Below are 25572 nucleotides of genomic sequence, written 5' to 3'. Positions count from 1 at the left end.
AGCAGCTCTCGAGCCTTTGGCCTGCGTTTCACCCTCACCCGCCTAATCATCTCCAAAAAATGCAGTACGGTCCCAAAAAAGAGCCGCGCCTTGGGGGAGGTGGGGGTGTTGGAGAGGCTGCGGAAGATGACTGGATACCCAGGGTTCTTAGCTGGGCTCCTTCGGCCAAGCCTGCACCAGGGACCCTGCGCGCAGCACACTGACCTGGCATCCTCCTCGGCCTGTCCAGCTCCTTCGCTATTAAAATGCAAATCGAACCAGCAGCTTTGTTTTTAACGGCCCCAAATGGGCAACAATCTAAAAGTCCTTTGTAAGGAGCTAAGTAACAAAGAATGATGACCCGCAAAACCGCTTCTATTGTGCAGTGGTTGGGAAGAACCAAGTTGATCCCGGTGCACTTGCTAGCTAAGACCCTCCAATATATAGTGACTAAAAAACCACGTTGCAGAAAAACACCGCAACACCACTTTGTAAACAGTACATCTACCTAATGTATGAAAGATACGTCTAAAAGTGGGCTGAGAGAATGAAGAGTGAATTTGTTTTTTTAAACTGTATTATGGATGCTTAGTCGCTTCAGCCCTGTCCGACTCTTTGCGACCCCAGGAACTGTAGTCAGGCTCCTCTGTCCAAGAGATTTCCCAGGCAAGAATACTGGAGTGGGTTGCTATGTAAATAATACTTAATATGTATTATATTTTAAAATAAGTACAATAAATATACTAATATATTACATAGATGACCTTTTTTTTAACAAATAAACTTTATTTTCTAGAATAGTTTGTTACAAAAAATTTCAGATAGAGTTCTCATAAACTCCAGTTTCTTCTATCATTAACATCTTTTATTAGCATGGAGTTTTGCCACAATGAATGAGCCAGTATTGATGCATTATTATCAATTAACCTCCATACTTTATTCAGGTGTCCTTAGTCTTTATCTAATGTGCTTTTTCCAGGATCCTATCCAGGATACATTACATTTAGTTTTCACATTTTCTCAGGCTTCTCTTAACTGTACCAACGTGTCTCAGACTTTTTTGATGACCTTGACAATTTTGAGGAATACTGGTCAAGTGTTTTGTAAAATATCCCTGAACCAGTATTAATCGTGTTTTTCTCACGACTAGATTAGGATTATGCATTTTTGAAAAGAAGACCACAGTCGGTACATACTATCACTGTTGATCTATCATTCTTGACGTTGACCTTGACCATCCGGCTGAGATATTAATAGTTGACTGCAGTTTCTGCACCATGAAGCTACTCTCCGCCACCTCCACTTCCATCCTGTTGTGTCACTTTTTAATGTACAGAGTTAATAAAGAAGGGACACTGAGCTGGAGGGGGCTTGGGGAAATCCCCTCCCCCGGAGTGCGGCGCAGGGCAGGACAGGTCAAGGAAGGCGGTGCAGTGAACCTGTTCTTCGCCGACCTCCGGGAGCCTGCCGTAACCTCCCGTGGCGGAAGGCCTGTGGCTTCCTTCCCAGACTGGTAGAGACATTCCGTAGTGTGCTGGCCCAGAACGACTCTCACCTGGGGGCGGGGCCGCGTGCTTACCACGCCCAGGCCCCGCCCACCCTCTGCCCCCGCCCCTCCGTGGCGCACGCGGCCCCGCCCCGGGGCACGCTGGGCCTCTGGCCGGGGGTTTTCCGCCCAGTGGGCTCCTCCTCCGGCTCCTCCCTGACGGCTGAGGAGCCTGCGGGTCGCCAGTTCCCCGAGTGCTCCGAGTGTGGGAGTGGGACAAAACTCGAGTCCATTGGGAGGTGCCGCGCCTGGGACGCCCGGAGAGAGAGCTGCTGCTGCCCGCGTCCCACTTCTCCCCTCGCGGCTCCCCACTGCCCCTTGGCCAGGTGAGTGAGGGTTCTCCGGCTTAAGGGGGGCACGGGACGGGGTGGAGGCAGGGCGCCGCGGCCCGCGCCGGGAGGCCCCGGACTGCCCCGCGCCACCTTCAGCCCGGCCCTGAGGCTTCCTGGTTACACAGCATGGGGGTAAAGGCGCGGGTGTCGGGCTGGTCCCGGACGGGCTTCGTCGGCCTGCCTGCCCAGTTCTGTCAGCGGCTGGGGGCGCTCCTTGTGAGGTGGGCGGTGCACGGGCGGGGCCCCCAGTGGCCAGGGCCGCGTGATTGTGCTGCTCCGCTGGGGTCCGGGGCTCAGGGCCTGGGAGCCCGTTAACCTGCGACAAGAAGGCGGCTGGCTGGTGTGGGGATGGCGGTGGCCGCGACCCCTCTGACCCCGCTGACTTCTGGAGAGTGTGTGTACCCTTCCGGAAAAGGCTTCTGTAAGGAGACTTAGGAGGGGTGGCTGCCTTCAGGAACTTTCCTCCGGAACTGGAAAGACGGAAATTCCTGGGAGCCTCTGCTGTTGCAGTTGATTTATAAGGCACTTTATTTGAGAGAATGCGGGATCTACCCCAGGTGCTGTGTTCACCTGTGTGTTTACCTTCTCTGCCTGTTCCTTCATCTCAGCCTTGAGCTACAGTTTCAGGGAGGGATTCTTGACTTCTGCCCCTGAAAAACCTTTAAGAAATGCGTCTGTTGATTTAACGGAGAGTTGTGCAGTTCATCAACTTGAGACATTGGGGAGCTGAAGCCTAGCTAGACAGTTCCAGCCCAAGCTGGGAGCAGTTTGCCTGGCACATTTCTGTCCTTCCCCTCTAAATCAGCGACCTTTCTTTGGCGATTGGGTGTTTTAGGACAGACCCAGGGTATCTTTGGTAGCCAACCCCTCTGCCTTCCCTCCCTGCCTTCACTTTGCTCCCCGGCTGCCTTGACCTGGACTTGGAGTGACCCATCACGGGGTGAGCCTCTGCCCAACCCCCACAGCAGGAACAAAAGCTTAGAGGGCAGTGCCAGGCTGAGTCCACGCAGGGCGTGTTATCTTGCTCATCCCCCAACTGGCTCTGCTTATGTTCCTTCCTTGTTTCAGTCAGTTGTTCGGGATGCCAGGAGAATTAGCAGGGCCCCTTCGCACAAGGCGCTCTCCTTGCCACAAGGTTTTCCCTGACAGGAGAAACTAGGTGAGGTTCCAGGGCTGTTTGTTGCCCCGGCATGGGATGCACAGTACCTTGGGCATCCCTTCCAAATCTCGCCTCTTACTAGTCTCTCTGCCTTTGTTTCCTTCGCTTTAACATGGGGGTAATAATAATACCTGGAACTTCCCTGGTGGCTCAGCTGTAAAGAATCTGCCTGCCAGTGCAGAAGACGCAGGTTCTATCCCTGGGTCGGGAAGATCCCCTGGAGAAGGAAATGGCTACCTACTCCAGTATTATTGCCTTGGAAATCCCATGGACAGAGGAGCCTGGTGGGCTACAGTCCATGAGGTCGCAGAGCCGAACACGACTTAGTGACCGAAGACAACAGCAACAATCATAATACCTACCTCACAGGGTTATTGTGAGGAGTAAATAAATTAATATACTGTTAAACAACCATACAACTCAGTCACTGATCTGAATAGGTGGTGACCATGCTTCTGTGTCCCAGATAGACGTAAAGCTTACAGCAGGGCCTGACACATTAGTATTCATCGGTAAGAGTCAATAATATTTATTACTCCCTTCATGCAGCTGAAGGTCAGCCTAGTTGAATTGCTCTCCTTCTGACCTGTTGCTCTGTCTTCGCTGATGTTCTTTTGCCCTCCTTCCCCCAGTTCTGCCTGTTATTCATTGCCCTTCTAGGAGCCATCCAGGTACCTGGAGCAGGAAGGGGCAAGACACGTGGTCAGCCCACACAGCCCTCCTCTACTCCTTTAACATCACTTCTCAGTATTCACCCTGCAGAAGTAATTGTACAGCACATCTTTTTGCCCCGTCCTCTGTCTGGAGGGTGGGTAGTATTTCTCACTCATCTCTTGGTCTCACGGCATCCAGAAAGGACCTTGCCTGATGTTGGTACTCAGCAGATGTTAGCTAAGTGAAGAGGCAGGCCAGGGATATTTGACCTCAGAAGCTTAACTTGGATAGGTTAAAAAAAAGAAAAAGTGGGGAGAGTGAGATGGACGTGAGTTCAGACTGAGAGATGGGCATAGGACCTGGCAGAGAGGTCAAGAGGAAGTCCCCTTGGACTCCTTTATGTTATCAGGTCAAGGATTGTTGTCAGGGCTTGTCCTGGATTGCGGCACCTAGAAGGCCAAGATTGATTAGTGATGCCTTGGCCACGTGATTTGGGGAGGATGGGTAGCTTGGGATGGTAGGAGTGAGAATTGAGCCCGAATAGGTGAGTGTGGGATTTTCCTGGGTATTCACTGCAAAAAAAAAAAAAAAGCTGGTGTGGGCAGGAGGTGACTGTAGAAACCAAATCTATGCTGAGTGCTGAATCTTCAGAGAACCTAGGGCCTTTCTGGATCTCACTCTTTCCTGTTCTTTCCTCTCTCTTTTCAGCTGCTGTCTTTTCCCCCTTAAGTAGTTCCTAGCACTTGTCCCATGGCGGGCACTGGAGGAAGATTCTGTGTGTAGGTGTATTTCACAATCGCAGCCAAGTGAACGGATTCAGGTTTCTCTGGATTTTTCTCAACAGCACCTTGTGAGCCCATTGCCTGTAAAACATAAGGAATCTGAGGGATACCTAGATAGGAACACTCTTAGGAGAAATGGAGAAACTGAAATGTTTTTGTTGGGAATTTGCATTTTTAAAAGCAGTTGTTGAAATTTCAACGGAGCTTTCTAATAACATTGAAACCATACCACAGGAGGCCTGCTGACCCTGATCCCGGACCCGGTGAAATAAAGGTCAGATGTCATGTGGTGGTCTGGGAGGATCCTGACAGTGTGGCGTGAATAGTGACTCAAACCGCAGCTGACTTTGCTCCTGATGTGAGAAAGTAACAGGTGGGGTCAATGGAGGGGTGAGGAGGCAGAGTTCCCATCTGTGCTGGGTATCCTGGGACAAGCCACATAGCCACAACAGGGTCCCAGTGTTCTGGGTAGTAAAATGGTTGTTTGCAGAATCTGGTGAGAAGATGTTTGCAAAAGGGGCTTGATATCAGTTAGGGGGTGGTGATGGCAGTGTTGATATCTTGGGTTGCTGCAAGGAATCTTGAAGCTGGGGTTGGAGTGTGTGGGTGGTAGGTAGCTGATTCCTGGTTCTGTGATCTCTTGAGTTCTAGTCTTCCAAGGGCTTATGGTCCTGAAGGTACCACTGCCTTAGTAGGAAAAAGGGGGAGGAATGACTCCTGAAATTGAGAAGGGAAGTCAGGTGCCCGGAGCCTCTTACACCTGTAACATGGGCAGAGACTGGCTTGGAGGACAGTGAGTGAGGGACGAGGAGAAACTCAGAGCTGATGACAGGGAGGTGGAGGGTAAGCCTGGGGATGGCATCCTTGGGGAAAAGGGTGTGTCTGTGAGGGGGCTGGTGATAGCGGACTGAGCTTGCTGTGTTCACCTAAAAGGTCATGGCTATTTTAGGAAGCTAGTGACAAGCATATTGCTGTTGAACTCATAGTTAGTGAGTACCCACTGTTTGCCTAGCCTTGTACTGTGAGCACAAAAGCAGAGGCCACCCCCACCCACCCTAGGTTGTCCCTGGCTGTTTTGTAGTACAGATGTAAAATAATTTATTCAACCTTTCCCTTATTGCTGGGTATGGAGGCTATTGACTATTTTTATAGTTTGAAACAGTGTTGGAGTAAATAGTCTGTGCATGCTCAGTCACTTCGGTTGTGTCCCACTCTTTGCAACCCTATGGACTGTAGCCCGCTAGGCTCCTCTGTCTATGGAATTCTTCAGACAAGAATACTGGAGTGGATTGCCATGTCCCCCTCCAGGGATCTTCCTGACCCAGAGATCGAACCTGGGTCTCCTGCATTGCAGGCGAATTCTTTACCACTGAGCCACCAGTAGGAATCTTTATAAGGAAGAGTTAACACTTCTATAATATTAAGTCTTCCAGATCAAGGACAGATTACAGGCCTTGTGATAATGTCTTCGTTAGATACTAAGAATGGGATTCTAATTGGATATGCTGGAGGTGTATATTTCATAAAATATGTTATATAATTTGGAAATTACTTGTAAATATTTTTTTGAAAATTCTTTCTACTTTTTTGGTCATTGATTTCAACCTTTATTGTTACTCATTTCTTCTTACTTTTTGCTTCATTGCTCTAGTTTTCACGTCTAAATTGGTTCATTTATTTTTAGTTTTTTAATTTAAAAATTATGTAGACGTCAGAATTTTCTTCTGAGTACCAGTCTAGCCAGTGGGCCTTTATATGAAATGCTTATCTTTCCATTGCTTCCTAGTACTCTGTAGATTATTTCTGATCCAAGGACTTTTTAGAAGGCAGCATCTTTAATTTCTGAGGAAGTTTTGGGGCAGTCTGATCATATTTTAATGTTGGCTGCTAGTTCTCTTGGCTTCCTTGGTGGCTCAGCTGCCAATGCAGGAGATGGGAGAGATGCGTGTTTATTCCCTGGATCGGGAAGATTCCCTGTATGAAATGGCAGCCTGCTCTAGTATTCTTCCCTGGAAAATTCCATGGACAGAGTAGCCTGGTGGGTCGGAGTCCCTGGGTCGCAAAGTTGGACGCCACTGAGCATACATGCACAGTTCTATTGAGTGAAGGTGCTTGGCAGAATCTCTTGTGGGACTGTTTTAAGATTTTCTTTGTGGCCAGCTACATGATCAGCCTGAAAAGCTTTCGTGACATGTATTCTTTGTGGAACACAGACGTCAGATATTTCTTTGATCTTGAGGGTGCCCTCTGCATCCTTGCTTATTGAATCTTTTTTTTTTTGAGTCAAACTTGACTTACATTTGCTTTGGATTTGTGAATTTGGCATGCATGTTTGGTGTATACAGCTTTATCAAGCTTATCTTTGTGGATTGTACCTTGTGTCATTTGTTACTTATTCTGTACCTTTGGCCTTAAATTCCATATTATCTATTTTAGGAGCATATATTGTCAATAATCTGGGAGAATTCCTTCTTTGTAGTCCTGGAATTAGTAATTAAATGCATTTTATAGGACAGTAAGTAAAAGGCTCAGAAATTTGGAAGCAAGCATCAGTCAGGCAGGGGGTAAGCCACATCCTTTAGTTTCCACTCAGGCTTATGCAGAGTAGGTAGTAATCAGGCTGGCTCTGCCTGCTTCTTAGGCTTATGATGACTGTGAGCTCCCTCTTCTTGTCTGTCTCAGTGGCCCCCATGATAGCCAGGTTTTAGGAGAGATGGATAAAAGGAGGTCAGTTCGCAAAACCCAGGGATGGACTTCTGACTTTGTGGTTGGTTCCTCCCCCATCCCATAGGTCCAAGTAGATGGCTCTCACGCACAGTTATATTTCCTTCCTCATCTACAGCGGCAAAACAGACTCTCTGTTCCCCAAGGGATATGACAAAATAGTACACAAAAATGTCCTAAGACCAAATGTCAGCTATAAAGGCTTGGGCCCCAAGTTTTACAGTCTTTTCTGTGCTTGTGTTTTAAGTCATGTAAACTATTTCATGGGACTAGAAGGGCCTAAGCCGTGTTGTACCATGAAATCCTAGTGAGTAGTTTTCCAAGTCCTGTGTTTCCAGATAAAGGCAAATGGCTGAGAAGTGGCTGGAAAAAACCCTCAGTCTGCAGAGGCAGGGTTATTGGAAAGTTCTCAACATGGTTTTAATATTAATATTTCCACTTCTGGTTTTTCTCCGTGCTGACCTAATATGTCTTTGCCTTAATTTTCAACTTTTCTTTTCCTTTTTTTAAGAAAAGTGTTTCTCTTGTAATCAGCATGTGACTGGAATTGAGGGGAGATGGCAGGAGGCAGTGATAATAACAACAAACCGAATTTGGTCATTTCTGTCTTTGGTAGAGAATTCAGACTGTTTGCGTGCCAGATAGTCTTGATTGTGTTTCTTGCGTCTTGTTGTCTGTTTATTATTTATTACACTTGGATGCTGTTTCTTTCCTACTTTCTGCTGTCTTGGTTGAGTTTCTCATCGTTCCTTTTCCTCACCCACCTCATTAGGATTCAGGTTTGGCCATGATTTAAGAGGAGTCTCTCTCTCCCTCTGTCTCCAGAAATTGGAGTCCAGAGTTAGTAAGTGCCTGTTCCATGAGGTTGTCCAGGCACCAGACTCCTTAGGCACAGTTGCTCCTGGCGTTCTCCAGGGCTCTGGTCTCAAACCTGAGCACATTTATGACTAATTTGGAAGGTTTGTTAAAACACAGATTCCTGGGCCCCATCCCTACAGGCTCTGATTTAAGGGGTCTGTGATGAGGACCGAGAAATTCCCTTGCTAATGGTCACTTAGGTTGTGCCGATGCGGCCGTCCGGGCACCACAGCGCTGCTCTGCTTCCCTTACCTGTGTGGCCCATCACAGCTGACTTCCTGCCAGTGTCCTGCCGTGCTGCCAGGGAAGCTCGGGAGCATAGTCCTAATTTGCGGCTGCCCGGTGCCGGGCTGCTGGTAGTGTTCTGTTATGGAAGCGAGATGGGCAGATGGTTGAGGGGGGACAACCAGAAGTTTCTGGAACACCACCCACTGCTGTCCTCAGTCTGAAACTGAGGGATAATAAGAATGGGATCTCATGACAGTGGCATGCCAGCAGGCAGTGCAGAGGGGGGCAGCATCTGATCCAGTGGGCTGGTGACTAAGCAGGCAGGTTGCTGCTGCTGCTTTGCTGATGCTCTGAGGGTCATCACTGCTTCCAGGCCATTCCCAGTGGTCGGGTTTGGCAGCCATGCATTCTGCATGTGGAGCCACCTTAGAGGCCTTGGGGGCGGGTGTCCCTCCAAGACCCAGCTTTGGGATAGAGAGTATCTTACTGTGCTTTCTTTTCCTGACTGACCTGCCTCAACTCCAGGTGTGACACATCAGTAACTTATTTCTGGGAAAGCGTGGAGACAGAGCCCATTTGAACCCTGAGCTGAGTTGGGCTGATGGTCAGTGCAGCTCCTGATACCCCAGAGAGATCAAAACAAGTGGCTGCCAATCCCTGCTCTCTGCTCTTGTTAACTCGTAGGCAAGAACCTGGGGAGAAGCCATGTCACAGAGGCTTCCCTGGGCAGAGGACACTTTCTCTGTGACTTGATGACATGGGACTTTATTTGGAGGCAGCAGGGTCACCTTCTCATTCTGTCTCTCCCAGGATAGGCTTCACATTTCCAAGTCCATTCTCTAACCCAGGAAGGTGGAGTAGACGCAGCAGCGTGAGTGGAGGGGAGCCAGTCTGGGCCTGGATGCATTGGCCTGGAGGTCAAGAAACATGTGTTGAGTCTTTGCTCCACCCCAGCCAATGGTGAGAGCCCAGGCAGGCTTTGCTCTCCAGGCCTTGGCTCCCACCTAAGTAAAATAAGCCAGTGGAGCCAAAGGGTCTCCTGAAGGCCCCTTCCAGCTCTGTTGTTGCAGGATTCCTGTGTAATCCCAAAGCTAGCACGCTGGGAACTGACTTTATTCCCCAGCAGTGTCTTTCTGAGCCTGCTTGCTCATGTTCAGCTCCTTGGTCAGGCCTGGACACTGGCCCGTGGCCACTCCCTCAGCTTGCTGTATCCGGAGCTCCTCCAGGCGGGGCCACCCCAGGTGCCAGCCTTCAGAGGGGGGCAGAGTCGGAGGCACTACTTGCCTAATGATTGACGTGTGCTCCAGCTATTCTTGATTCATGGGTGTGTGTGTTGGCGGGGTGGGTGTTGAATGTGTAACAGCACCTTCTGTGGGCTTTCTATTCAGTGCTTGGGAAAGGATGGTCTAGGTTGGTGGGGTGCTGCCCTGGGGCTCCCTCGATCGCTTCTGGGGCTTGATGACCTCATGACCCACACCTTGGAGGTGAGGCAGTGCCCCGGTAGAGTCAGGAATGTTCGGACGCCTCTTACATCACTCAAGGTCTGGCCTTATCATAGGAGGGAGAGAAAGAATGTTTTAGATGAGTTCTCTCTGCCCCCAGAATTCCTGGAGCCTCCATACCAAAGATGTCATTGGGACAGGTGCCACCAGGGTGTGAAAGAGATATACTCAGGATCCACTGATGTCCTGTCAGGAACCTCGAAGTGCCCTGCCCGTGCTAACTGGTGAAGGAGGAGAGGAGAGAGGCCTGTCCTACAGCCGCAGCACTGACTCTCTCGCTGGGAGGCCTAGAAAAAATAATTCTGGCTCTGGCACACGTCAGGTGTGTGATCCTTGCTTGTCAAGAATCATCTCTGAGCTGTAGTCCCCTTGAGGTTATAATACCTATCTTGCAGGATTGTTGTGAAGGTTAATGAGGTGATACATGATGAAGTAATACGTGTTCCTGGAGTAGGAAATGGCAACCCACTCCAGTATTCTTGCCTGGAGAATCCCATGGACAGAGGAGCCTGGTGGGCTACAATCCATAGGGTCGCATGGAATCAGATATGACTGAAGCGACTTAGGTACTGGAAAGAGGGGAGTATTATTAGAACACTAGAGGACATAGAAAACATTTTAGGCCAAGTGCTGGTAAGTTCCAGAAAGAGGGGTCATTGTTGTGGGTGGAGAGATCAGGGTGGGTTTCCTGGAAGAAGTGGACCTCCATCTGGCTTAAAGGAAAAGCCAGAATTGACTAAGGCTTTAAGAGGGCAGACAAAGGAGCAAAGGAGACAGGAGGACAGACTAGGTAGAGAGATGACTGAGCAGAAGTTCTGAAGATGGATTCAGAATGCTGAGGTATTGGTTTGACTGAGCTATAGACATGCATTTCCTGCTTTCTTTCTTTCCAGGTCTTAGGGTTCCACCTGCTCAGCAGTCAGGTCCCCCTGAGATCTAAAAGAGCATCTCCTCCTCCAGTGTAATCTGTAGGCCCTGGTGGGGATTTCTTTTCATCTGCCAGCTGAACAAGGCTGGCTGGGGACTTGGTCTCAAGAGCCGCTCTTGAGAAGTGCTATTTGAAGGAGAGGTTTCTGGGGCTCCTAGGCAGGGTGGGGTGCTCCACTTTTTGGAGCTGAAATAGATACTCTGTCAGGTCTTTGAGGTTTGAAGGGACCAGGCCTTTCCAAAGGCATTTGAACAGGCCCCAGGTCTGTGGAAGCCCCGGGGACTCCCTGCTGCCTTTGATGTTTCATCTTGTCCTCCACCCCTCTTCGCCAGTTTGTTGGACAGGATCTGTGATTGACTAGAATATGAAGGTGAGGTGGTTGATCGCATCTTACCTAGCAGAGCCCTGGGTGAACATCTGTGCCTTTCATTACAAATACAGGTGCCTGCGGGGACAGCCCTGGTGGGGACAGTGGGCAGCCCAGGCAGGCATCCCTGGATGAAGGGGCAGCTGCCACAGCCCTAGCTGTGTGCCACCACGTGGCTCCTGGTGTTCAGGTCTCCTCTTTTTCCATTTAAAACAAAATTTAAGTTGGAGAGACTCTTTTGCAGCCCTGCCCCTCCCCTCCCCACAACAAAATTAATGTTTGTGAACTACAGAACCTCCCAGGAGCCCCAGGCCCTGGGCAGGACAAGTTGACAACTGTGGATTCCTCACAGGCTCACTCATTTCACAGAGGAGGGAGAGATGCCCAGGGGAGCGTGGGGTTGGCCAGGGCCATCAGAGAGAAGTGGGTTTCCTAGACACGTATCCTCTCTACTCCCAAAAAGCCCTTTCCTGACTCTCAACCTTAATCTCCATTCTGCCTGGGAGTGGCACTTAAACACTTGGTGCGTGTTTTCCTGTGACTGCTCTTTTGTATTTATCTCTCCAGATAGAGGGAAAGCCTAGTGCAGGCCAGGACTCTGTTTTTTAACTCCTGTTCTCAGGGGAGTCTAGCCCCAGCATTGGGTGACTCTTTGAGCCAGAGGTAAAATCAGTGTGAAACTAGTGAAACTTAGGGCTTCCCTGGTGGCTCAGACGGTAAAGAATCTGCCTGCAGTGCAGGAGACCTGGATTCCATTCCTGGGTTGGGAAGATCCCCTGGAGAAGGGAGTGGCTACCCACTCCAGTATCCTTGCCTGGAGAATTCCATGGACAGAGGAGCCTGGTGGGCTACAGTCCTTAGTTGAAACCCCCCAACCCCCACATCCTAGTCACTTGCGTGTGGTCTCTCCAAGGCTGTGGGAGAGGCCCTGGCAGTGAATTAACAAAGTCATATAGTTTTGTAGAATTTGAAAAAAAAAAAAAAAAAAGCGTTCTGTTTCCGGCATCTTAAAAAGGACCCCTAAAATTATATAGGTTTCAGACTCCATAAAACCTGAGGCTCCCCCACCAGAGATGCTGTGAAAAACCAGCAACTGGCTGCGGTCCTGCCTTTTGGACAGTGGGCCCCGGGCTTGGAGGCAGGAGTGGAAGGGCCCTGAACCAGCCCTGGGAGGATCTTGCTGTGTCACCTGGCCTTGTCACTTCCCCTCTCTGGTTGTCAGTTTCTCCATTTGTGAAATAAGAGCCAAGGTGGGGTGGGCAGGAATGAGTTGAGTCATCTCTAGGCTGAAATGACCTCTGGTATTCCAGTTGCTTGGTCCTGGCTGGTTGGGTGTGTTCACCCACCCCACCCACCCAAGCATCACACTGCCCACATTTTCCCTCCCAGGAGCATTTGCATTGCTGGCTGGGTGTGTCTGGCTGGGCATACAGAACCCACTCACTAGCCCCAGGTCTCGCCATGGTGACTCTGTTGACTGATACTATAAGCAAGAAAAGCTTTATTGACTGAGCTCTTATTCCCAGACATGTAGGAGACATGCACCTGGGCCTTCCCTTCTTGGTGGAATGGTTTTTCCTGTGGTCTTGGGGATTTATTGCTGCTTCTACTGAGTGAGTTCAGACTGCACTGATCTCTTAATCAGAGGGAGCCTTTTCAAAGAGGACACCATGGAAGGATCTGGAGGGAAGGAGAGAAGCAGTGGTCTCTGTATGAACTTGCTTTCTATTGCTGCTGTAGCAAAATATCCATATTTAGGGGCTTAATACCACAGTGCCTTTTTTTTTTTTTTTCTAAAACCATTTTTAGGTGTCTGTCTGGTGGTATTAAGTTGTTGTTGTTCAGTCACTAAGTCATGTCTGACTGTTTGTGACTCTTTCATAGACCCCCATAGACTGCAGCACACCAGGCTTCTCTGTGCTCCACTATCTCCCAGAGTTTGCTCAAATTCATGTCCATTGAGTTGGTGATGCCATCCAACTATCTCATCCTCTGTCATGACCTTTTCCATCTTCCTTCAGTCTTTCCCAGCATAAGAGTCTTTTCCAGTGAGTTGGCTCTTTGCATTAGGTGGCCAGAGTATTGGAACTTCAACCACAGTCCTTCCAATGAATATTCAGAGTTGATTTCCTTTAGGGTTGACTGGTTTAATCTCCTTGCAGTGCAAGGAACTCTCAAGAGTCTTCTCCAGCACCACAATTGGAAAGCATTATTGTACAGCCATCACCACCATCCATCTCCAAAACTTTTCATCTTCCCAAACAAACTCTCTCCCCATTAAACATTAACCCCCAATCCACTCTCCCCTCAGCTCCTGGCATCACTATTTTACTTTGTCTCTGAATCAGACTACTCTACTTACCTCACTTAAGTGGAGCATGCGTACTCAATCCCTTCAGTTGTGTACAACTCTGTGATGCTGTGTTCTGTAGCCCTCCAGTCTCCTCTGCCCATGGGATTTCCCAGGCAAGAATACTGGAGTGGGTTGTCATTTCCTTCTCCAGGGGATCTTCCCAACCCAGGAATTGAACCTGTGTCTCTTGCGTCTCCTGCATCTGCAGGTGGAGTCTTTACCGCTGGTGCCACCTGGGAAGCCCCCTCACATAGGTAGAATCATAGAATATCTTTTTGTGACTGGTTTAGTTCATTCAGCATAATAACCTCAAGATTCATCCATATTCTAGCATGTATCAGAATTTCCTTCCTTTTTAAGGTGAAATACTGTTTTGTTATGTATATACCACATTTTGTTTATCCATTCATCTGTTGATGGACATTTGGGTTATTTCCACATTTTGACTGTTGTGAACAACAGTCAAAATGCTGTGAACATTGGAACATTGGTGGACAAATATGTTCAAGTCCTGCTTTCAGTTCTTTTGGGTACATTTACAGAAATGGAATTGCTAGGTCATATGTTTAATTTTGAGGAGCTGCCCTACTGTTTGCCACTGTGACTGCACCATTTTAGCACACGACCTTTCTGTTGTACAGTTTTCTCTCACGGGTCTCCTGGTGTTTGTTGGCAGGATTACATTTTTTCTGGAAGCTCTGGAGGAGAATCTGCTTCCTTGTCTTTTCCAGCTTCTGGAGGCCATCTGCATCCTTTGACTTCTGGCACCCTTCCTGTGTGGATGGAATCCCTCTCAAGCTTCTTAGCTCTTTCTTTTCATCTTTATTTCTCCTTATCCTTTTTTTTTCATCCTTACCATAGCCAGGAAAGGACTCATAGGCCCGCCTGGATAATCTAGGGTATCTTCCCCATCTCAAGGTTTGTAGCCTTGATCACATCTGCAAAGCCCCTTTGTCGTTTAGGGCAACATAGTCACAGATTCTGGGGGGGTCAGGATACTGACTGTCTGTTGGGGATATTTTTGACAGACCTAATCCAGAAACTTCATGGTGCCTTGATCATGGGCTTTGAAAGCCCTCCTTTCTCTCCCTTCCCAGCCTTGTCTTGAACTACCTGTGACCATGACGATTGGTTAGGTACTCCCCTCACTGTGTGGGCTGGACACCTAGTAGACACTAAATAAGTTTGGAAGTCTGTTCAGGATCTTTGATGACCCTTTCCCCCCCTCTCCAAACTTCAGAGCCTGTCCTCTTTGGCCACTTGGAAGGGTACAACCCAGGTTGAATTGGTGACAAAGCACAGAAAATGGTCCCTATTTTACAAAAGTCTTCCCTGTTCTTACTTCATTGAGTCCTCACAGTAATACCAAAATAGGTTGGCAGGTCATATTTTTGCAGACAGCTTAGAAGTTCAGAGAAGTTAAGTTGTTCTGAAAATGTCACACAGGTGAAATTAGGAAGGACCTAGACCCTAGCTACCAAGCTAATGCTTCTTAGGGAGTAAGTTAAGATTAACTGAGCACCTACTGTATGCTAATAAGCTACATGGTGGATAGCTTTATACGCATGTATCTCTGCATCAGACCCTCATGGCCACGTAGTAAGATGAATATACCTTCCCAGTTTTAAGGAGAAGGGCACAGAAAGGTCAAGCCACACGCCCAAGCTCACACAGCCAGCAAGTGTTAGGACTATTGTCATTGGACCGTGTTTTTCACCCTGGTTGCCCAGCAGCAGCGTTAGAAGATGATATCAGGGCTGTGTGGGCCATGGGTAAAGTTCATATGATGGAGCTGAGAAGTCTCTTAGGACTGTCTTGTGATGTTTGTGGCTCGATAGGGGAGTGTGTGTTGTGCACAGATGGAAGAGAGAGTAATTGGAGGTAGTAGAAGAATCTGCAGAGGACCTGGGGGAATGTTATGAGACCCAGTGTTGGTGATGCTTAGGCTGTGTGAGCTGCCCAGCCTCCCTTTCCCCACCCAGACCAAGGAGGGATTCAGAGAAGGGACTCCCCAAGTTCCCTTTCAGCTGAGCTGCTGATGGTTTTGTTGTGCAGACAGTACCCTCCACAGAGCTTGGACCCCTGTTGGGCCCAGGTGGTTCCAGAGGAACAACTCTTGGGTTGGACTTTGCAGGAAATGGAGGGGCTTGAGAGCTAAGTCGGGGACAGCAAGGAGGCTTTCTGTACTCTCTGGAGTTGGGCTTGAGTTAATCGGCTGATCCTGAGGAGCCCATTCTGATCAGGTGGTTTAATTGCAAGCGGCTTCTGCTTGCGGAAGTGGTGAAACTGACTGATACAGGCCTGCCTCCCCAGCCCCAGAGGCATTTAGAAACAAACCTCCGTTTCCCTTTGGGGGAGGGGGTATTTCCTAATAAGGTCCTGGCCACACCTAGGACTTAAGTTGGTGGGGGTGGGAGGGGTTTTCTGTCACTGCCTTTGTGACAGAAATTGTGTCTGTCAGAGGAACCTTGGTGACTCCAGGGACCTCAGCCTCATCTCCTGTCACAGCCTGGTTGTCTGCCAGATATTGACACCATATTTAGGTTCACCTGCTTCCTCTGTGGCCACTTTTCACTCCTCAGAAATCCTGAATCAGGGTTGGCATTTGACTAAGTGTTGGTGCTTCCAGAAGCCTGTTTAGTGTGGGCATCTGTCAGAGGGGACTCTTCCCATGAACTGAATAGACCAAGGTTTACCAGGGCTGTGCCGTGGAGAGGTTGTAGAGTGACCTCCTGTGAATCTGTGTCTGCCTGCAGGTGCCTTTCCGTGAAGTGTCCGCTTCTGCTTCACTCCCTCTTTCTCAGTTACCAGGACATGGCCTGGAAAGGTCTTCTCAGCTAAAAGCAGAAAAAATGGTTTCTGTCAGGGCCGAGCCCAGAGTGGACATACAGGCAGCAGGCTCCTAGGTAGTGGTGGGGCTGAAATTGTGTGCAGACTGAGACTCTGCTTCTGCCAGTCACTCCTCCCGGGGCAGGTTTCTTCTTAAGGTCTTTTCAGAGGTGCTTCCTCCTGCATCACCCCCACCCCTGGCCCCTGTGTGCCTGCAGGCGTGTATGCTAAATTGCTTCAGTCTCGTCCGACTCTTTGCAGCCCTATGGACTGTAGCCTGCTAGGTTCCTTTGTCCATGGGATTCTCCTGGCAGGAATACTGGAGTAGGTTGCCATGCCCTCCTCCTGGGGATCTTGCTGACCTAGGGATCAAATCTGCATCTCTTGTCTCCTGCATTGGTAGACGGGTTCTTTACCACTAGCATCACCTGGGAAGCTCCACGCCCCTCACTCCCAGCTTTTTTTGTGGAGTTTGGACCAAGCCCCCAGGCACCCAGGGATAGAAAGGAAAGATTGCCAGTTTCCTGTTGGTGGTTTCTTAGGGAGATTGGAAAATCCAATACAGCCATTCCCACCCAGAATCTGCTGCTAGGGGCTGGGCTTGGAGTGGAGAAGGAACCAGCAGACTTTACTCTCCGTGCCGTGCCCCCACCCTCTGCCCTTCACACTGTCCTGACTCTCCAAGCTCTTGTGTTCCACCGCGTGCCCTCCCTGCCCCCACATCTCTCATCCTGAGTGTTATCAAGTGGTCTAGGGTCCTCTGGGACCCTCTAATTTAACCTGCTATTTTAGGGAAACTGATATAGTGAGAGGTTAGATGACATGTGGGGCTTTCCTGATGGCTCAGCTGGTAAAGAATCCGCCTGCAATGCAGGAGACCTGGGTTAGATCCCTGGGCTGGAAAGATCTGGAGGAGGGAACGGCTACCCACACCAGTATCCTGGCCTGGAGAATTCCATGGACTATAGGGGTTTGCAAAGAGTTGTACATGACTGAGTGACTAGAACTTTTGGGGGGCTTCCCTGGTAGCTCAGCTGGTAAAGAATCTGCCTGTAATGCCGGAAACCCTGGTTCGATTCCTGGGTTAGAAAGATCTGCTGGAGAAGGGATAGACTACCCACTCCAGTATTCCTGGGCTTCCCTGGTGGCTCAGCTGGTGAAGAATCCACCTGCAATGCAGGAGACCTGGGTTCGATCCCTGGTTTGGGAAGACCCCCTGGAGAATGGCTGCCCACTCCAGTATTCTGGCCTGGAGAGTTCCATGGGGTCTGTATAGTCCATGGGGTCGCAAAGAGTCAGACACGGCTGAGCAACTTTCACTTTCACAATGATATAATTGTTGCAGGAAGGGGGACCCCCTTCCAGGGCCCGAAACTGGGCTCTTGTCTAACACTCGGAAATGAATTGTCCGAGGAGACACATGTTGACAAAGCAAGAGATTTTATTGGGAAAGGGCGCCCGGGGGGAGAGCAGTAGGTAAGGGAACCCAGGAGAACTGCTCTGCCGCGTGGCTTGCAGTCTTGGGTTTTATGGTGATGGGATTCGTTTCCGGGTAGTCTTTGGCCAATCATTCTAATTCAGAGTCTTTCCTGGTGGCGCACGCATCGCTCAGCCAAGATGGATGCTAGCAAGAGGGATTCTGGGAAGTGGACAGACACGCGGTGTTTCCTTTTGACCTTTCCCGAACTCTTCCGGTTGGTGGTGGCTTATTAGTTCCATATTCCTTATCAGAATCTCCTGTCATAAAACAACTCATGCAAATGGTTACTATGGTGCCTGGCCAGGGTGGGCGGTTTCAGTCAGTGTGCTTCCCCTAACATAATGAGAACATATTTGATATTAAACTGTTACTATCTGCATTTTACAGATGTGGAAAAGTGAGGCCCAGAGTATTAAATAACCTGCCCAAGACCACACATCCCAGTGGAGCAGAACTGGGATTTGAACCTGGGCCTCCTGGCATCAGAGTTCATGTTCCTCCCACTACCCTAGATTGCCTTTAGTGAAATACCTGAGACCACAGTAAAACCTAGTGTCCTGCTTCCTAATTCCGTTCTGTTTCATCAACCAGTGTTTTTAAAGTTTCAGTCTTTGAAATAGTAGTTTCTGGGGCTGGTGGGCCCTGAAGGAAGTGCACTGTAGGGATGAAGTCCTGAACTTTGGGGCTCGGCTGCCTGGGTTTGAATCCTGGCTTTTCATTTATTTACTAGCCGTGACCTTGGGGTAAGCTGTGTAATCTCTCCATACCTCTGTTTCCTTATCTCTACTACAGAGATCATGATCTCAGTGTTATGTGTCTTAGGAAGTTGTAAAGTTCAGTTTCACATATGGCACTTGACAGAGGGCCTAGTACATGATGAGTATTTGATAAATGTTAACTATCACTGTTGTCTCGTAAGTTTGGGAAATTGAGGGGTAAAGTTAAGCAGACACCTGTTATAGGACTTCTCAGAGTCTTTATTACACTATCAAAAATGAGCACTTTCCTGGAAGAGGATGTAGTAGGCAGCAGTTTTCAAAGTTTTTGGACAACTAGCCTCTTTTTTGAAGTGGGTACCTGGTAAATTCTTCACTTGTGAGACCTAAGTTGGTGTCGGGGAACGCAGTTCAGGGAGCACAGAGCTCTGTACCGTGCTGCCTGTTTCTGCTTGACTGGGCTGAGCTGGAGATGGACCAGGCTAGATCTGAGTGAAGCTTGGAGGGCCTGTGTGTGGCAGAGCTTGGCTGTACCAGGCTTCTCTCCCCTCCTCCCTCTAGGTATGGGTAGAGGCCTGTGGAATCAGCTGAGGTGCCTGAGAGTTTCTGGAACCTCCTGGCCATGAGGAGTGACCTTGGCTGACCCCAGTTCAAAGCAGTTACTGCACTGTCTTCCTTTTGCCCTTGGAGGAGAGAGAGGTCTTAAAGTAGGTCATCAATGGCAAGACCGATTAGGACCACCAAACAAACCAGCCCAGCCCAGGTTGCGGTGGTCACAGGTTTTGTAACACAGCCCTGTTTCGGGAAGGCAGGGAGGCTCTGCTCTCTCTCAGGAAAGCCGAGTCCCACCTTGGACCCTCTGCTCTCTCAGGAAGGCAGAGTTCCACCTTGGACCCTCTCCCCATGTGCTTGTGACTTGAGTGAGCTGGGTCCCTGGCATATTTTAGCTGCAAAACCAAGATGGTTGGAACTGCAAGTTCCTTTCCAATATAGATATTTTGGGAGCCTCTAAGTCTAGGGTTGGGGTGAAAACCTGAAGAGGTGTCACCTTCAGAAGTTGTGAAGTCCAACTAGGAAGAGCCCTGAGAGGTGAAGCCACCTGTCACACCCAAGGTCTGCGGAGGTGAGGGCCTAGCTCCAGGTCCCTGGTTGGGACCCTTTTCCATGAGATTCTTTGAACTGAGATTCTTTGAGATTCTTTGAACCTTAAATAGTCTTGCTTTGGGCCCCGTTTGCACCCTGCTCTGGATCATTGCTTCCCAGCTGTGTGTGGTCATCAGGAGCTGCTCAGACCAGCTCAGGGCTGGTTAACTGTTCATCTTCCCAACAGCCAGGTGCAGGAAGTGGGCCAGGGAGGCATGTGGCTGACTAATTACACCAGAGCCTGCCCAAACCTAGATCTGAACTGGAGCAAGAGTCTGTTGATAGACAGATTTCTTTCTTGTTTTTTAAAAATTCGATCTCTCTCTCTATATATGAACATATATGAACTATAGATAAACATATATGTATTTGCATTTTGTGTGTGTGTGTGAAAGTGTGTCTTGTCTTGAATTTTACTTTGGAAACTGCTCAGTGGTGACCTTTGGCTAGGGGATTAGAGGAGAGAGTGAATTTTGCTTTTCACTTTGTGCCTTTCTGTTCTGTTTGAATTTCCACACAATGTGTTTATATTCGTTTTATTTATTTTTTTTCATGATTATTTACTTATTTATGGCTGTGCTGGGCCTTTGTTGCCACACGGACTCTTTTCTAGCTTTGGCAAATGGAGGCCACTCTCTAGTTGCGGTGCGTGGGCTTCTCATTGCGTGGTTTCTTTTGGTTGTGGAGCGTGGGCTCTAGAGCTTGCAGGCTTCGGCACTTGTGGCCTGTGGGCCTCAGAGGTTGCAGTTTCCGGGCTCTAGAGCACCGGCTCAGTAGTTGTAGCACTCAGGCTTAGTTATTCCATGGCATGTGGGATCTTCCCGGATCAGGGACCCAGCCTGTGTCTTCTGCATTTGCAGGCGGAACAACAGGATTCTTTACCACTGAACCTTGAGGGAAGCCCTATTTTTAATTTTTAAATGTAATTTAATTTATAGAGCAGCTTTAGGCTTGCACAGCATCACCTCCCCCACTATCAGTATCTCATATCAGAGTTAGAGTTGATGACCCTATATTGACATACCATTATCGCCCAAAGTCCATGGTTTATTGTTAGCATTCATGCTTACTGTTGTACATTCTGTGGGCTTTGACTAATATATCCACTGTTTTTGTGTCATACAGAATAGCTTCACTGTCTTAAAAATCTTCGGTGCTCTGCCTGTTCATGCCTTCCTTTCCCTAACTCCTGGTAATCACTGATTTTTTTTAACTTCTCCATAGTTTTACCTCTCTCAGAATAACGTATGGTTGGAACTGTGCAGAACATAACCGTTTCAGGCTGGCTTTTTTCTCTTAGTAACATGCATTTAAGGTTGCTCCTTGTCTCTTCATGGCTTGACAGCTCATTTCTTTTATGCTGAATAATATTCCATGGTCTGGATGTACCACAGTTTATCCATTCACCATCTGAAGGCATTTTGCTTGCTTCCACGTTTTGGCAGTTATGAAGAAAGCAGCTGTAAATATCCATGTACAGTTTTTTGTGTGCACATATATTTTCAGCCCCTTTGGGTAAATACCATGGAGTGCTATTGCTAGATCGTAAGCTGAGAGTATGTTTAGCTTGTAAGAAACTGCCAAACTGCCTTCCAAAGTGGCTGTACCATTTTGCATTTCCAGCAGCAGTGAATGAGTTTCTGTTGCTTCACACCCTCATTGGCATTTGGTGTCATCGGTGTTTTGCATTCCTGCCATTCTGATAGGTGTGTGGTGGTATATCACTGTTATTTTAATTTGCAGTTCCATAAGGATGTGTGGTGTTGAGCATCTTTTTGTACGTTTTTTGGCCATGTGTATATATTTTGGGGGGAAGTATCTGTTCAGATCTTTTGCCCATTTTTAATTGAGTTTTCTTACCTTTTTAAAAAAATTGAAGTATAGTTGATTTACAGTGTTGTGTTAGTTTCAGATATACATACTGTTGAGTTTTTAAGAGTTCCTTTTATATTTTGGGCAACAATCCTTTATCACATGTGTCTTTTTAAACGTCTTCCCCCCATTCTGTAGTTTGTCTTCTCTTCCTTTGATTTTTAAAAAGAAACCAGCAGGGATCATCTGAACTGTATGGTGTAAGCTTTACATGTAAGTTTTCGCATAAAAACAGATTGAAGATTTAATATTAATGAACTAACACACAAGTAAATACTCCAGCCCCCAGACTGGGAAGGGGTCATCCCATGAAAGCATGCACTCTAGTCCAGGCCCTTTTGGTTTGCTGCTGGGCATTGGGCGGGAGGTCTCACGGCATGTGACTTCTGGCCCAGGAAGAGCTCCAGGTTTCTGCCTCCTCTCAGTGTTAGCCTGCTGCAACCCTGGCCCGCTGGGGAGGACACTGCATGATCCTTGTGCCAGGCATGCATGGCCCTGCCACCATCCTTTTTCTTCCACATCACTGGAAGTCAGGCAGGACACGAGAATATGTGCAGAGAGCATAGCCAGCCTAACATATATCTCCATCTCCCACTCTTGAGGTGGGGGAACGACAAGACTTCATTATGGGGGGCGGTGGCTAGGTCAGGGCAGTGAGGTACCTCTTGTTCTGGGTGATTTTGCCTCTTCTCCCAATACAGCGTTTCTAGATTGCTGTGTTTGAGGACTCTGGGTGCCTACTCTTGTGGAATCCTTGAAATGTAATGGTATTCTTGTATACATGTACACGGTTTTAGGGAATAAGCCCCTTTACAGGCCCCGAGAAGCCCCCTCTGTACCTGCTTTCTGCTTTCAACATTCACCAAGTAACCTGAGGCTTGGTCTCAAGGGACCCTGGGATGCTCAGATCTTGGTGTTTATCCTCAGAGTTTACTTACTGCTGAGAATAAAGATTAGATAGAATATGCTAGAAAGTGTCCAAGTACCTTAAAGGAAAAAGTGTTTCCTAGATTGTGGAGTGCAGAATCAATTACATCAGAATTCCTGGAGATGGGGATAGGGTGCTTGTTTATATTTCACATTCCCAGGACCATCCCAGATTGAAGTGCCCAGACTGATTGGGGCCAAGGCCTGGGCATTTTTAGCAAGCTGTCCAGGTGATTCTCATGCATGAGTAAGCAGTGCTGCAGAAACTGGTCCAGAGTCAAGCAGCAGCAGCATTTTGGGGCCAGTTCCCAAACCCACCCTGCAGAGACTGTGGGGCCAGGACCTGACAATCTGGGTTAAAACAAGTCCAGCAGGTGATTGTCTTGCAGCCTGAAGCATGAGAAGCCCTAGTTTAGCCAGAGAGGGCCACAGCTGGATGAAATTTGGTGCACAGCTGCAGGTAGATGGTCCCAGTGAGGAAGGAAGGGAAGGCTGGTATTTGTGCTGCATCTTGAGAGGCAGTACTTGAGGCTGACAGTTCCCCAGAGACTGGTTTCTAGGAACTGGATTAGTCCCGGAAGAGGCCAGCTGCCTGCGGCACCTGGAGGCCCTCTCCAGTGAGTCCCACGACAGAGTGCCCTGATGAGAACCGGCACAGAACAGGGAAGTGCCTGGCCTGTCAGAATCCCGCCTGTCCACTATGTGAAGCACCCCACGCAGGCACCTTTTTTCTTTGTTAAAGGGCAGAAATAGGAGGAAGGCATTGGTCAGCATAGAAGGTGTGATATTTGTAGATGCCAAAGAGAAAGCAGATCTGCAGGTCATTCACTGTGTTACCTTTTGTTGTGCAGAGTGAGGGTTGGACAGAGCGGAGGGGAAGGTGAGGGCTCCACCCCTGCCCCCACCATGCCCTGCCCGAACTCCCCTCTGAGCCGGATTTGGTACCCCGGGTGCAGACTAACTTTGCCAAGGGCAGCAGACCCTGCTGGTGCCCTCTTGAGAAAAAGTGGAGGCCAGAGTATGTAAAGACTGGGCCATAAGCAAATTTCTTAATTTTCACAGAAAAAGGGGGGCTTCCCTGGTGGCTCAGTAGTAAAGAATCCACCTGCCAGTCAAGAGACATGGGTTGAATCCCTAATCCGGGAGGATCCCACATGCCATGGAGCAGCAAAGCCTGTGCGCCACAGCTACTGAGCCTGTGCTCTAGACCCTGGAAGCTGCCAGCTGCTAAGCCCACGTGTGCAGCTATTAAAGCCCGTGTGCCCTGGGGCCCATGCTCCACAGCAAGAGAAGCCAGTGCAACTAGAAGCCCACACACTGCAGCTTCCACTTGCCACGACTGGAGAAAAGCCTGCGTAGCAACAAAGACCCAGCACAACCAAAAATAAATGAGTAAAATTATTTTAAAAAGGTGAGGCGAAGACTGTGGATGTTGGGAGTCTAAGAGTTGCCTGCTGATCCTGGACTCTCCTAGGACATGTGGTCGTTGGGAGGGGGCGAGCCAGGGCACTGGGACTGAGGATAGGGCCCCCGAAGGTCGACCCAGGTTCCCTGGCTGCCTTTGCTTTTCTCCTGGAGATTCCTAGACAGATAAGCTAGAGCGCTCTAGGCGGGCGGGGGGCTGGGGTAGATGTGTTAGAATCCTCATTTGATGGAGGCCCTCTTCCTGCTGTTGTGAACTAGATGAGGAAATGGGTGTCGATCGGGCTGTGGTAGAGTTAGGTGGTCCAATAACTGATTGAGTGGTCCTGGGTGGGGAGAGGTTGGTAGAGACAGTGCAGGAGCGCCCTTTCAGTGTCACTCACTGGGAAGAACGCAAATGCCACGTTTTCCCAACCAGTGAATATAAAAGAAAGCTGAGAGAGAGCTCTAAGATGCTTGATACTGGTCCAGATTGCAGGAGATCTTGTAGTCTGGAGCAACAGGTAGAATGGAGGGGGGAAATTTAACAGGCATCAGCATCCTGTCTCCATTGTCCAGAACATGCAGGTATTACCAGTCCAGGGACGCTGGGGGAGCTACTGCTGTGGGCTCTCCACACCCTACCTGGAGCCTTTGCTTCCCAAGGGAGCTCTGCGAGCGAGAAGGGAGTGGGTCACAAACATGAAACTACTTCAGGCAGGAAATGGTGGGAAGAAAATGAGACTGTTCTTTCAGAAGAGGGGAAGACTGGAGGTGGGCTTTTGGGGAGAGGAGAAGCCAGGGTGGGGGGGCGGGAGGAAGGACTGTTCTTTGGATGTAGGATTAGACCCGGCCTGTGGACACTGCAGGGCAGAGCTCATCATCAGGGAGCTCTGGGAATGAGCACCATCACCCTGTGAGTGGCTGAGGCTGGCCTGTGGCTCTGCCCCAGGCGGGAACCCTAGCAGTCCCTCCAGGTCCAAGTACGATGGTGTATTTATGTAATAATTCTAACCCCAGGCTCAGAGCTGGGCTGCCTTGCGCTGAATGGACCCTGTGTGAGTTATTCGAATCTTGGAAGAACAGCCACGACCTCAAGTGAGCTCAGAAATCCCCAACTGAATTGGGTCTTTTTTAAAGTTGTTTTTTTAATAGGCCCAAATGCATGTGGCAAGAAATGCAAATATAAACAGTGAATTTCATTTCTATTCCAGTTTTCCCCTCCAGAGGCAATCAGTGTTACCCAGTTTCTTGTTTAACATTCCAGGGATTGTAGGGTGTGTGTGTTTGTGTGTTCAGCGCTAAATTTGTACATTTTCTTTTTTTAAAGTTAGCATACACACAGCACTACACCTTGATTAATAATGGTGATCATTTCAAATCGCCACTCATAGAGCTGGCTAATTCTGTAGTATATAATATAATATATAGATATATGAATATAATATACAGAATATCCCTTGTATGGATCTGTTGTGATTTATTTAACCAGGCTCTTGCAGGTGGGTATTTAGGGATTCCTTGTTGTTGTTGTTGTAGTAAATGTCACAGTTAAGTGCATCTGGGAAATAGATTTCCAGAAGTAGAGCTTCTGAGTCAAAGACTGTGTCATTTTTAATTTTAACATCTCTCTGTTTTTACTTGGCGAGCCTCACCATGTTAGTGAGGGGGAACATCTAATGTTCCTTTTCTGTTATAGTTTGCATCATTTGAGTTTCTCTAAAGGTTATTGGTCTTTTTCTTACCATAAAACGTTTTTCCTAAATTTGTCCTTTCTCTTGTCTTTATGTTA

At 48.5% G+C, this 25572-nt stretch overlaps 1 protein-coding gene across 1 annotated transcript in view; it reads left to right on the top strand.

Annotated features, from left to right (window-relative positions):
• The first annotated feature begins 1641 nt into the window (after positions 1 to 1641).
• The window catches only part of ANXA11 (annexin A11), a 42338-nt gene continuing 18407 nt past the window's right edge, over positions 1642 to 25572 (top strand). Inside the window, exon 1 of the mRNA XM_043476395.1 lies at positions 1642 to 1851. The gene's annotated coding sequence lies outside the window, so the exon portion shown is untranslated. The remainder of the gene's footprint in view (positions 1852 to 25572) is intronic.

Source organism: Cervus canadensis, chromosome 8, assembly GCF_019320065.1.
Source record: "Cervus canadensis isolate Bull #8, Minnesota chromosome 8, ASM1932006v1, whole genome shotgun sequence".
NCBI classification, from domain to species: Eukaryota; Metazoa; Chordata; class Mammalia; order Artiodactyla; family Cervidae; genus Cervus; species Cervus canadensis.
The sequence above is the reverse complement of the archived record's forward strand: the minus strand, read 5'-3'. Positions and strand labels throughout refer to the sequence as shown.